Genomic DNA, 12,082 nt, shown 5'->3' with positions numbered 1-12,082 from the left:
CTCAGCCTGCGGGGAAGCCAAAGTACCTCGCCCAGGTGATGGTGCGCTACTGCTCTGTCCATCTTGACCCAATGTTTGTTGTAGCCCTCAGAGAACCACTCGCGGATCACCCTGAGCTGAGCCGCTTCATAGTAGCGCCTGAAGTCTGGTAGTGCTAGGCCCCCCGTCCCCTTGGAAGCTGTCAGAAGTCTTTTCGCCAAGCACGGCGTCTTACCCTCCCAGATGAATTCCTTCGCGGCCCTGTCCAGCTCCTTGAAAAAGGAAGCGGGGACGGGCAGAGGGATCGCTTGAAAGAGGTAAAGCAGGCGCGGGAGAGTCACCATCTTTAGTGCCGCCCCCCTCCCTAGCCATGATAACTTAAAGCAGCCCCACTTCCTAAGTTCCCCTTTAATGGAGGCAAGAACAGGGATATAGTTTGCTCCATACCATCCCGACAACCGAGGGGTAACCCGAGTCCCCAAGTACCGAATCCCCCCCAGGACTCCACTTATACTGTGATGATATCCTCAGAGCCCTCAACTCGTCTCCCAGCAGCGATAAATTCATAATTTCGGATTTGTGAGTGTTCACCTTTAGGCCAGAGACTTCCCCGAAGGTAGACAATAAAGTTGCGCATCCCTCCAGCGACACTGATGGGTTCGATAGGGTAAGGAGCATATCGTCAACGAAAGCCGCCACCTTATGCTGTGTTCCTCCAAAGGGGATTCCCTGGATTTCCTTTGCTTCTCGAATTGCCCCGAGTAGGGGCTCCAGATATAATGCAAACAATAGCGGGGATAGGGGGCATCCCTGTTTCGTGCCACATCCGAGCCTGAAGGGTCGTGTCACTGCACCATTAATAAGCAGCCGCGCAGAAGGGGCCCTATAGATCGCGCGAATCATATCAATGAACTTATGTCCTAGACCCATTCGCTCCATCACCCGGAACAGAAAGGACCACTCCACCCAGTCGAACGCCTTCTCGCCATCCAAGGCTAAAAGGACCGCCGATGTGGGGGTCTTCTGTACTTTTTCAATCAAGTGGGCAACTCTCCTGATATGATCAGCTGTTTCGCGGCCCCGCACGAATCCAGACTGATCTTGGTGGATCAGCTCAGGCAGGTGTGCCTCTAGGCGCTTAGCCAGGATCTTGGCGTAAATCTTTGCGTCGGAATTAATTAAAGCGATAGGCCTATACGCGGTACAGTCCTCTGGATCTTTGCCCGCCTTATGTATTAAAGTAATTTTAGCCTCCTCCATGGAGGGGGAGATACCGCCGGGGCCTAAAGAGTTAAAGGGTTGGGTTAGGTGCGGAACCAGTATGGCAGAAAAAGACTTGTAGAAGGAGACCGGGAAGCCATCGGGACCCGGGGCTTTATTGGAGGGGAGGGAAGCAATGACAGCTCGAACCTCATCTTCCGCAATTGGCTTTCCCAGGTCCTACCCTATTTCCACGGACAGGCGCGGCAAGGGCAGGCCATCCAAGAACTCCTCCTGTGACTGAGCGGCAGGGCCCTGGGATGTGTATATGGCTTCATAAAACCTGGTTAGACGCTCCCTGATTTCCTCAGATCCGGTAATCCTCTCTCCTCCTTCCCCCCTCAGGGCAACTATCGCGTTTCGCTCCCTGACACCCCTCAGCAGGCACGCCAGCAGAGAGTCTGCCTTGTTGGCCTAAGCATACAGTTTTCGTCTAACCCTCAATAGTGTACCCTCCGCTTTCTTCGTCCTAGGGAGTCTCAATTGCCCCTCAGCTACCCTGTACTCCCTGTGCATCTTCCTGGAGGGGTCCCCTTTGAGCTTAACTGTCGCAGCCTCCACCTCGTCCTCCAACCGGGCTTCTAGGGCCCGTAGCTGTCGGGTCCTCTCCGCCTTAATGGCAATGAGGTCCCCCCCTCAACGTGGCTTTAAATGCATCCCACCTTGTACTGAGGCTCGTATCGGACTCATTGTTTCTAACAAAAAAAGCTTTGATGTTGTTGCCTACCTCCTCCCTAATTACGGTATCCCGCAGGAGGTCCCCAGGAAAGTGCCAACTCCAAACCCCCGGCTTACGCTTGCCCAACCGCATATTCATTTGCACTGCCTTGCGATCAGCGATGCCCATGGGGGCGGTCTCCACCCCTTCAACCCCTCCCAATAGACTGGCCGACACCCAAATATAATCAATCCGGGATTGAGACCGGTGCACATCCGAAAGATAGGTAAAACCCTCTTCCTCCCCTTTGAGTACCCGCCACACATCCCTCAACCCAGCCTCTTTGAAGCGCTCCTTTAGCCACTGGGAAGCCACCGTCCCCCTACCCCCGCCCCCATTTTGCGTCCAGTCTAACCTCTTATCCCAGACCAAGTTAAAATCCCCCATTAAAATGACTTGTCCTCTTGCGAACTCCCCTAACGTAGACAGCGTCTCCCTCAGAAAGTTATCTTGCCCCACATTTGGGGCGTATACCGAAGCGATCGTATAAGTGGCACCCAAGCATTCCCCCCTCACCATGACAAACCTCCCGTTTCTATCCCTCCGAGATTCCTGGATTCTAAAATCCAAGCCGCTCCTAAAAGCCACTGCCACCCCACCCTTCTTCGAAGAGCCTGACGCAAATAACACCTCCGCATATCCCCTCAAGCGCAGCCGACGTTGATCTGCGCGCAACAAATGGGTTTCCTGTAGTGCCAAAATATCTGGAGCATGCGGTCGGGTAAAGTGCTCGAGTTTCGCCCATTTAAGAGGAGAGTTAAGACCTCTCACATTAAGAGTGAGCCACTTGAAGCCGAGACGTGGAGATATCCCGCCCCAGAAAATCCTCAACCCAACCATCTTTCTGTCCCCTCGCTACCCTCCAGACCGCCCAACCCCCCACCCAAAACCTATGGGCTCCCATTCCCACCCCGCCTCCATCCCTCGCCCCCCCGCCCGGAATCCCCAACTGCGGGCTTAAACTGAGATACCCCCCCCCCAACTGTTCCCTCCCACCCCTTGAAACCCCCCCCAACTACTCTCATTGTGATTTGATCCAACTTGTTTAACTCCGTCCCCCAGACACCTCTCGCAGCCTCATGTACCACCACCCCCTACAGAAAAGAGTGACGGTGACCCGAGAAGGGTCACTCCACCCCCCCCAAATTTTGTCCCTCCTCCCCTGGGTGGCTCCGCGTGGGAGCCCCCCCGGCCCCGCAGCGCCTTCCTCCTCCTCCCCCACCCCCCCACTGAGGCCCACTCCCAAGGTCTACTCCCCTCCCTCGACTCACCACGGGGCGCCGAAGCCCCCGCGCGCCCACCCGCCACCGCCTCTTCCTCCAGGTCAACAATGTTGGCAGCCTCCTGAACCGAGGTCACCCTTTTCTGAACCCCGTTCCATTCAAAAACCAGGCCAAATGGAAAGGACCATCTATATTGTATACCCTTTTTAGTCAGCTCTTTTAGAATAGGCCCCATGGCCCTCCTTTTCACCAGGGTGCTCGCAGCCAGATCCTGGAACAGCTAAATCTCCCACCCTTTATAAAGAACGGGCTCGCTATGCCTGGCCGCCCGCAACACCGCCTCCTTCTGGCCATACCTGGCGAAGGCAACCACCACCTCCCGGGGCCTAGCGTTGGAACCCAGTTGAGCTCGACCAACTCTGTGGGCTCTGTCCAATGATATTGAGCTTGAGTCCCCTTCCCCCAAGAGATCTGCAAAGATGCGTTGACATTCCTCTTTCAGGAGCCCGTCCGAGACCGATTCAGGGAGGTCCTTTATCCGTATGTTTCTCCTCCGGGACCTGTTTTCTAAGTCCTCCAGCATCGTTTCCATATTCCTAGTGGCAATATCCAGGCGGTCTATAGCCTCACTATTGGCCGTAGTGTCCTTCGCCGTGTCCTGGAGGCCCCTTTCTAACAAGTCGGTTCTCTCCCCAAGCTGCGCAACTTCGTGCCGGATGTCGCCCAGCGCAGTATTGAGGTCTGTACGCATAAGCTGAAACTGTTCTTGGAATGTGTGCGCTAGGGACTCCCTCAGGGTTTGCAATTCCCCCCTGAAGTCTTGTCTGGTCATCCGCTCTCTGTCCCCATCCGCCACTGTTCTCATACTCTCCTTAGGTGGGCCATCAGTAGACTTGCTCCCCATTGTGGGCCAGAGTAATGACAGAGAGCCCTGGGGCGCTCCTGAAGAGGACTCGGGCCAACCTGGTGGTCGTTTAGATCTGGAAGGCATCGGTGAGGGGCCCAGGAGTGGCCCCCAGCGCGTCCGGGAGGCAAGGTCGTCGCTCCAGCTACAGCCAATGGACACCCGGGGTCCCAGCCCCACCACGGGATGGGCCCACACAATGGGGCAAATCACACAGATTCAGTAGTCCCACGAGGGTGCCACCCATCTCACAAGTCATAAAACAGGGCCGCGCTGCTGGGGGAACCGGACCTCCAACCCCCCGCGGGCGGTCCCCGGCGTAGGCCACAGCCCAAGGCCGACAATCTCGGGCGTCCGCTCCCCTGCAGTGCCGGGGCCGGACCCTGCTCAGCCCTGCCTAAGAAACAGGCCCCAGGCGCAACGTCCGCCGTCCCAGGTCCTTTCCGCTCGCTTCGGCCTGGCCTCCTCCGCACTCCTTGCGTCAAGCGAGACACAGCACCTCGTCCTCTGACCGCCGTTCGTGTGCGCCGAGGGGGAGGCCAAACGCACACTCACCTCCCGGTGAGGACAGGCTCCAGCAAGAGGATCGCTCCGCTCTCCTCCCCAGCACAAACCCGCTAAGTCCTCCAGCCTGTGGCGGCAGCCAACACCAACCTCACGGCGCCGGAGCCTCGGGCGGCCCCAGCGCCGCCGCAACTGCTCCCTATGGGCGACTGGCAGGTGGGTACCGAGGCACGTCAGGGGCCCCTCTCCTTCACGGGGCGCATGCCTGGGCCTCTACGAGCGCTGTGATCCCATGTCGAGGGCGGCCTAGCTCCTCCCGCAGATCGGGCGGCCGCGAGCGACGCCACCGCCCTCGAAGAGGCGCCTCCAATAGGGGTGGACCGCCGGGGGCTCACGACTTGCCCCCAAGATCCCGCCAGCAGCCCCAACTCAGCACCGGAGCCCGTTCGCCAGGGGGGGGTGTGGATCCTCCTGCAAAACCGGGCCCGGAGCAGCCGGCGGCACGTCAGTCATTGCCGGCGGCCATCTTGGAATGCACCCCAATTATGTTTTTATTGTGAAATGGTTTTCAGACCAATATACATCTGAACATGAGCTACTCAATACACTTGTGAGACCTGCTTAACTCAGGGAGGCTTTGTGGCTTCCGTTAAATCACACAGACCCTCAACCTTTGGTGCTTAGAGTGGGTAGGCAGATCTGAACTAGAGCATTAAAGTTACTTCGACTGCAACACCCTTACTCCCCTAATGTCCAGATTCTGGCTGGTAAATGTGCTAATTTAGATGAGATAAAGGATATTCTATGCTGGGAAAGGGCAGGTATAACCACCTGGGGCGACTTCTATGAAAATGGGTCATACAGGAAACTGACCAGTCTTAAACAACAGGAAGGACTATCTCGAGGACAATTTCTGAGGTATACGAGGGTGGCAAGAGCAACAAGAAAACACTTTCCTGGCTCTAATGTACACATTAGAAGATGGCTGGAGGCCTGTGTCCAGACTATATAAGTACTTACTGGACATGGCTAGTGTTAACCCTGTTAAACTGAAAGCATGCTGGGAGACAGACATTGGTTTAGAAATCACAGATAAGCAACGGGAATTGGCGTTAAGCTTTGTTAAGAATGTGTCCTGTAATGTCAGATTCGGGTTAACACTAATTAATGTGCATCATAGCACTTACATGACCCCCTCCAGAGTTGCCAAATTTAAATAGGGTGCATCATCTACCTGCCCCTGGTGCCGTCAGAATGAGGCTTATCTAATGCATATGTTGTGGACATGCACAGTGGTGCAGCGCTTCTGGTCTCGAATCAAACAGACCTGTGAAGATGCTGGCATTTACACCAGATTGCACAAGCAGAACATTTTTATTAATTCATTACCTAGCATGTATTCTAGCCAAAAGATGTTTGGCAATGTCATGGAAATCGAAAAAGGGCCCGCAATTTGAAGTATGGTTCAGGGAGTTTGCAACTTGGTATGAGGCTGAAACAAAAGCATGGATCAGTGTGGTACGAGCACATGATTAAGACCCTACAATTGACCTAGAGGCCTGGAAAGCCCTTACTGAATCTGTCTACTATGCGTCAGATAATAAACCACCCTGAATGCTCTACAGTTGCTTTTGCTAATTTTCCTTTTCACCCCTTACCATTAAACACAAGTAATGCATAGACCCTGAACTCACCCATAGATGAGACTACGTGCAATACCTATTTGGCTTGTATTAGGCCTGCCATGACACTCACTAATAATGGACATCAATTGTTTTAGGCATCAAACATTGGGTATTTGTTAGTAATGTTTAGTTTAGGTATATTGGTTGGACTGATGGGTGTTGAATGGATAAACAAACATTGCTGCTGATTTTTACACTTAAGGACTTTTACTATTACATGAAGCTGTAATCATTTCACCAATAAAAACATTTTAATAAACAATCTGCGAGCCAAAAATGTCATCAGCTGTGCACTTCTCAGGAGGGGCTCATGAATGGGCCTGGGCAGCACACATTCCACAGCTCAGCTCTGCGACCTCGCTAGGCACGGGTGTTCGGCTGTGGGCCAGTCTATAGGCTAGTTTCATCGAAGATGCGCCTCAAAGAAACCAAAATTAAATACAGTATAAGAGTTGTTAACATGCCCAATTTCTTTCCTCTCGTGATTTTATCCATGAACCAATATAATCGCTGTCCAAAGCCTTGAACTACTGCTACATAAAGCACACTGCAATAAAACGAATCTGTTACATACATTCTCAATAATGAAGCAAAAATAAAAAACATTATCAAAACAAGACATCTAATTTATGCCCTAACTCGTCTAAGCCATTAATTCACTGCACTGCATTAATACCCTTGCTATCATCATCAGCCAGTATGTAGGGTGCATCTAAAACAACAAAAACAGTACACGTTGCTCCCTTTCAAGCCCTGCGCATCCCAGTCACTCTAAAATCCAGCACCACCTCCTCCATGTGTCTCATATTCGTGTGCACTGTCCAAGTCAATTTCTGTCTTACTTTCCAGCATATAGTCGGCATCTAGTACATTCCAGTCCCTAGGGGGACCCACAGTCAGTGTCAGCAACAACTTGTCAGTGCTTGGCATATTTCTCACAAATAGCACCTTGTATGGTGAATACTTGCTTGCTGACCGCTCTCTCACTTGTAGGCCATGGAGAACTAACAACAGCCAGTCGTCTCACTGTGTGCCTTTCACATCCATCTGCTTGAAAAGCTCCTTCTTTGGCTCTTCTTTCTGTTTTCTCTTCCAACAAGTGATGCAAATGTCTACGTGCTCCTGTCAGTCTTCTTTGGCCATGGGCCACCATGCCATCTTTGTCAGGCACCGATACCCATTGTTTTGCTCTTTCCCCGCATTGATAAATTGCATATTTGTTCATCCTCCTCTTTACGGTCCACGAGGAGCCACTCACATTTTCTTTGACCCTCCTTTTTGCCCTTCTGTAGGATCATTTTTATCACTTCAAGATGTGGGCCCTCCACCACATGCTGCTCCTTATCTTCTATGGATGACATTGGCGGCGGCTGTAGGTCATTCTCAGGCGTCATGGGCCACTCTCGCTCCGATAGAATTATCTTCTTTCTTCACAGAGCCAATACCAATTATTGTAATTCACCATACTGTGCTCTTTTCCCCAAAACACATTCCAAAATCCAGTTCATTTCTTGCCCTTCTGTCCGGGTATGTCTCCCGCCATGCTGTCAGGAGCCCGTTTATGTATGTCAGAATGTATGTGGTACTCTTAGTAATGGCCGTAACCACAGCCATTGGGACTATCTGTACCCTGCCTCTTTCTCCCTGCTGGCACCTATTTGCCAAATCTGTCATCAGACCTCTTTTTTCCAGAATGTCCTCCAGCCCCTCTGTTGCACAAGGTTGCCACCCCCAGTACCCAGCCAGCCAATGTCTCGTCCGTCTACCTCCCCTTTCTCAGAAATATGTAGGGCCACCCCCACAGCATTCTGCATCACCCACCCTGATTCACACAGGCGCTGGTGCTAGCACCTCACAATCCTTCCCATCTGTGTGTTCTCCCTCCACCCACTCCTTGCACTCCCTCACCGGCACTGCTTTTTTCAATGTCAGCCATGCATCATCAGCAGCATTCAGAATGTATGTGTGAAGAACCACCCACGCAAACTTGGTGATACCAGGATTCAGTTGAGCGCGTAGTGTAGCCGTAGAAACCTTCCAGACAATGCAACTCCCAATAGTACAAAGGGACTATTTTGGAAGGGGAATTGCCCAGAAGATTGTAATGATTCGGAACACAGCTACCTAGACAAAGAACACAATGTCAGGAGTTGGTTTCATGAAATAGACACAAGCAAAGCGAAATAAATGCAGAACAAACAACGTACTCACGTAGTGAATACTTCTGGGCAAGGATAGTAAGCCAGAGGAGGGCCAGGATAACCAGATCATCAGATTAGGTGCTTGTCAGTATAATGTTCTAGCAATGGAAGGGAGGATGAAAGGAAGTCCGTCCGACAATTCAGTTCCAAAAACAAGGACAATCCAACCTAAACCTATACCCGCCGGCACGCGGACGCCTAATGAAAAATGTCCGTGAATAATCCCAGTTCCTTGTGATGAGTTCCAAAAGAAATGTGCTCTGTGTGGAAGGTCCAAAGAACAGTGTTCCGAGTGACAGGATTTCCGAGGCAAGTGGGTTCCGTGAAAAATGTTTATCAAGCAAATGATAGAAAAATGCAGGAGAAAGATCCGAGACGCCAAATGCAAAAAGGGACAGGCAAAACTATGGTCGTTCGTTCCGAGGTCGAGTAACAAGTGGAATCCAATACGAGGTCAAGGGTTGTTCAAGATCAGTCTGTGAGACAAAAGCAGGGTCAAAGAATTAAGGCCAGACAAAAACACAGTAGGGAGCTCCAAAAGTCGAAAATTCAGAAGCAGCGTTCCGAATGCCGGGCAGAGATTTAAACAAATCACGTGACCGTGCGGGGAACGTTGCAATGCCGTAATCGTGCACGAACGTGCTCAGGCAACCAACGTTTCCATGGCAACCCCCAGCGTTGTCTGATACTCTGGAAACGCTTCGGCTCCGTGTGTGTTGGAATTGTGGAACGTGTAGTTTTAACATAACGCTTGATGGAACGGGGAGCAGCCGCTGATTTCTTGACAGTATGCCCACCCATGGGCGGACCTTAACTTTTCCACCACATCCACCTTCCATTCCACCACCCCCATTATGTCGTCTGGCAACAGCGCCATATTGAATCCCTCATGAAATTTTGTGTAAGCATGTCTGCAAAGTCTAAAGGGCTCTGATCCCTTCCTATCATTACCTTTGTGATATCTTGTTGCTTTTCTTGTTGTTCACCCCAAGCTCCCTCATACCTTCCCTGCAGGACCCTTTGTAACTGCTGACCATGGTCGACCCTCAGCTCCCTATTCTTTTTTACCAACTTGGGGACCACATTCCAAATGTCCACCATGCTCCTCAATCTCTCCAGCACTGCGGTCGACCACGATTTATATGGCAGGTCTGCTCCCTCCTGCCGCATGCTCAGTAGACCGGTGTCTGCCATACTGTAACTGCAATCTGTAACTGGTATCAGCCCCACTGCATGTTAATTCAGGCTTCAGACCTCACACTCCTACCCTGTGCCCTCTACATCATAGACAATACACCATCTTTCCACGACGGGCACTCTGACGGTATGACAGGTGCCTAAGAATGCTCGGACCCGTAGTTGCCCTTACAACCCTGTACTGTACGACTGAAACACTCTGAGGCACTGTCTCTCTATTATTCCTAGAGTCCCTGAAGACTAGCACCTGAAGACTCCAGAGTCCCCTAGTCAAGTGTGCAACAGGCACAGCGAAAAACACTTTTTTCACATAATTGTTGTATTGTTGTATATCCCAGTCATGTACGTCAGGAAGAGGAGCTCCTAAGTTTCGGCACCAATATGCTACAGACTCGTCCTTCTCCCCCACAACACCTAGGCACTCGGACACAAACAATACACAGGAGACCAAAAGTAGAGAGAAATGGGCTGTAATGCAAAACACACCCGTGCATTGGAGGGCTGCTGTGATACTGGAACTGCCTTTTGGAGGAACAGAGCCTCCTAATCATTGTTTTATCACTTCTCTGTGTGGGTTTTCCTTATGTTTTCTGCCACTGAGTTCCAGACTGGACCTCTGGCAGTGCAGCTCCTCTATTTTCCCTTTGCTGAATAACACCCATGGGATACCTTTATGGCACCCATGGGTGGGGGTACACTCTTGTACCCTTTGCTAGGGAGCATGTTCAGTTTCTGTTCCAATTCCCTTTAACCTGAGACACCCCAGCACTTTTGCTGGACTCTGGACTTTTTTTTATTTTAAACTCCTGATTGAGTGGAACTTTTTGCCACTCATTCTTATCCTGATTGAGTGGAGCATTTTGCCACTCATTCTTTTCCTCTGACTGGAATTTAAATTTTTACTGTTTTATGGAGTCTGGTAAACTCCATATGTTTAATACAGGCATCTGCATTCAGCACCCTACGTGCAGTGTCACTGAAAAGTCCCTTGGACTTCTCTTTATGTTTAAATACATTTTCTTGTGAGAACTACAGTTCACAAGACTAGTAAAATAACTTTTATCTTAACTTTTCTTTTGTGGGCCCAGCACACACCACCTTATGTGGGGTGCTGGGGGGTTACATTGTAATTCATTCTCCCACTCCTCATGTAACATTTTGTTACAACTGACTAACTTACATGGCTGGTGGCAGTGGTTACTTTTTAGTACCTTTTGTGCAGGTTACTAGCAGGCTGATTTATCAGCTGCAGTACAGCACCCATGGGTGACCATTTTCTCAAAATGGCCCCATTCTTCTTTTTTCGCCATTTCTTATTTGTCAGTTCCTTCTGGGCTTTTGTTCTATCCTTTAGAGTAGATGTGAGTCCTTTGTGAGATTTGCCTTCGGCGGGCCTCAGCCCTGAAGCCCGCCCAGGCTCCAGTGTGTCTGGGAAGGCAGAAAGTGAGGGAGGAGCCCGAAACTTCACTGTCCTTTCTCTGTAGGTATGCCTGGCTGAAACCAGTTCTAACTGGGTGCCTGGCTGTCCCGAAGGACAGCCAACCCCCAGGTGATTGCCAGCTCTGACAGTTTGAATGACTGGGATCCAGTGTAAAAGGCAAGGTTTTTGGGCCCACAGACAGTCGACCACTGGAACCAGGAATCAGGAGCAGAGACGCCAGCAGCACCTTACAGGGCCGCATAAGCATCAGTTAAGACTTGCAGCCTTGCTGACCCTGTTTTCACAACGGCAGGGAAGACCTGCCAAGGAAGACTTCCTCCCTTAGGCTGGTGGGACCAATTAGCCTCAAGTTCTTCTTTTTGCGCCATCCCCTGACTTGCTGTGACTTTCCTGAGCTGCAGAATCCCAATACCCAGGCTACCTAGACCATTATCGTGTGCATTGTCTTCTGAAGATCGAATCCGGCTGAAACTCTGCAGGTATCCGTGTGGAACTCCAGAGGCAGGGATTCTTCACCAAAAGTCCCCTCACCAGAGTTCAGGCTGGAGTAATCTAAGAGGATCCGACCGGCGACATTCGTTTCTTCTTCACACTAAGAAAAAGATACAAAATCCACTAAGAACCGCTGGAGTTAACTGAATCCATTGCTGTCGGCCCCTTTTCCCGAGTGCTGCAGCAGAAGCCGGCAGAGGTGCCCCCTTTCATCACCACGACCAAGGAGTAGGAATCATGGTGTGAAACGTTTCACCTAGAAGGAATACAGCTACAATTTCTTCTTCCCTTTCAAGGTACTGTGGGGCTTGGGTTGTAATTACCTTGTGCCATTTTCAGTGCTTACTAGCTTGGGAAGGGATGTTTTCTTCAATTGAGAGTTTACCTCAACTTCTTTGTGCAGGCCTTGAATCTTGTGTACTATCAGGCAGGCTCCCCTTGAGCTCCTGTGTTTCATCAAGTACCACTGACTGGTGAA

The 12,082-nt window shown here is 51.0% G+C and overlaps 1 protein-coding gene across 5 annotated transcripts in view; it reads right to left on the bottom strand.

Annotated features, from left to right (window-relative positions):
- Positions 1-12,082, bottom strand: part of GK (glycerol kinase) — a 2,191,429-nt gene that overhangs the window by 410,445 nt on the left and 1,768,902 nt on the right. The window lies entirely within an intron of this gene.

The sequence above is a fragment of the Ambystoma mexicanum genome, chromosome 7p, assembly GCF_040938575.1.
Source record: "Ambystoma mexicanum isolate Mex_15411 chromosome 7p, UKY_AmexF1_1, whole genome shotgun sequence".
NCBI lineage: Eukaryota > Metazoa > Chordata > Amphibia > Caudata > Ambystomatidae > Ambystoma > Ambystoma mexicanum.
Note: the sequence above shows the minus strand (reverse complement) of the source record. Positions and strands in the feature narration are given on the sequence as shown.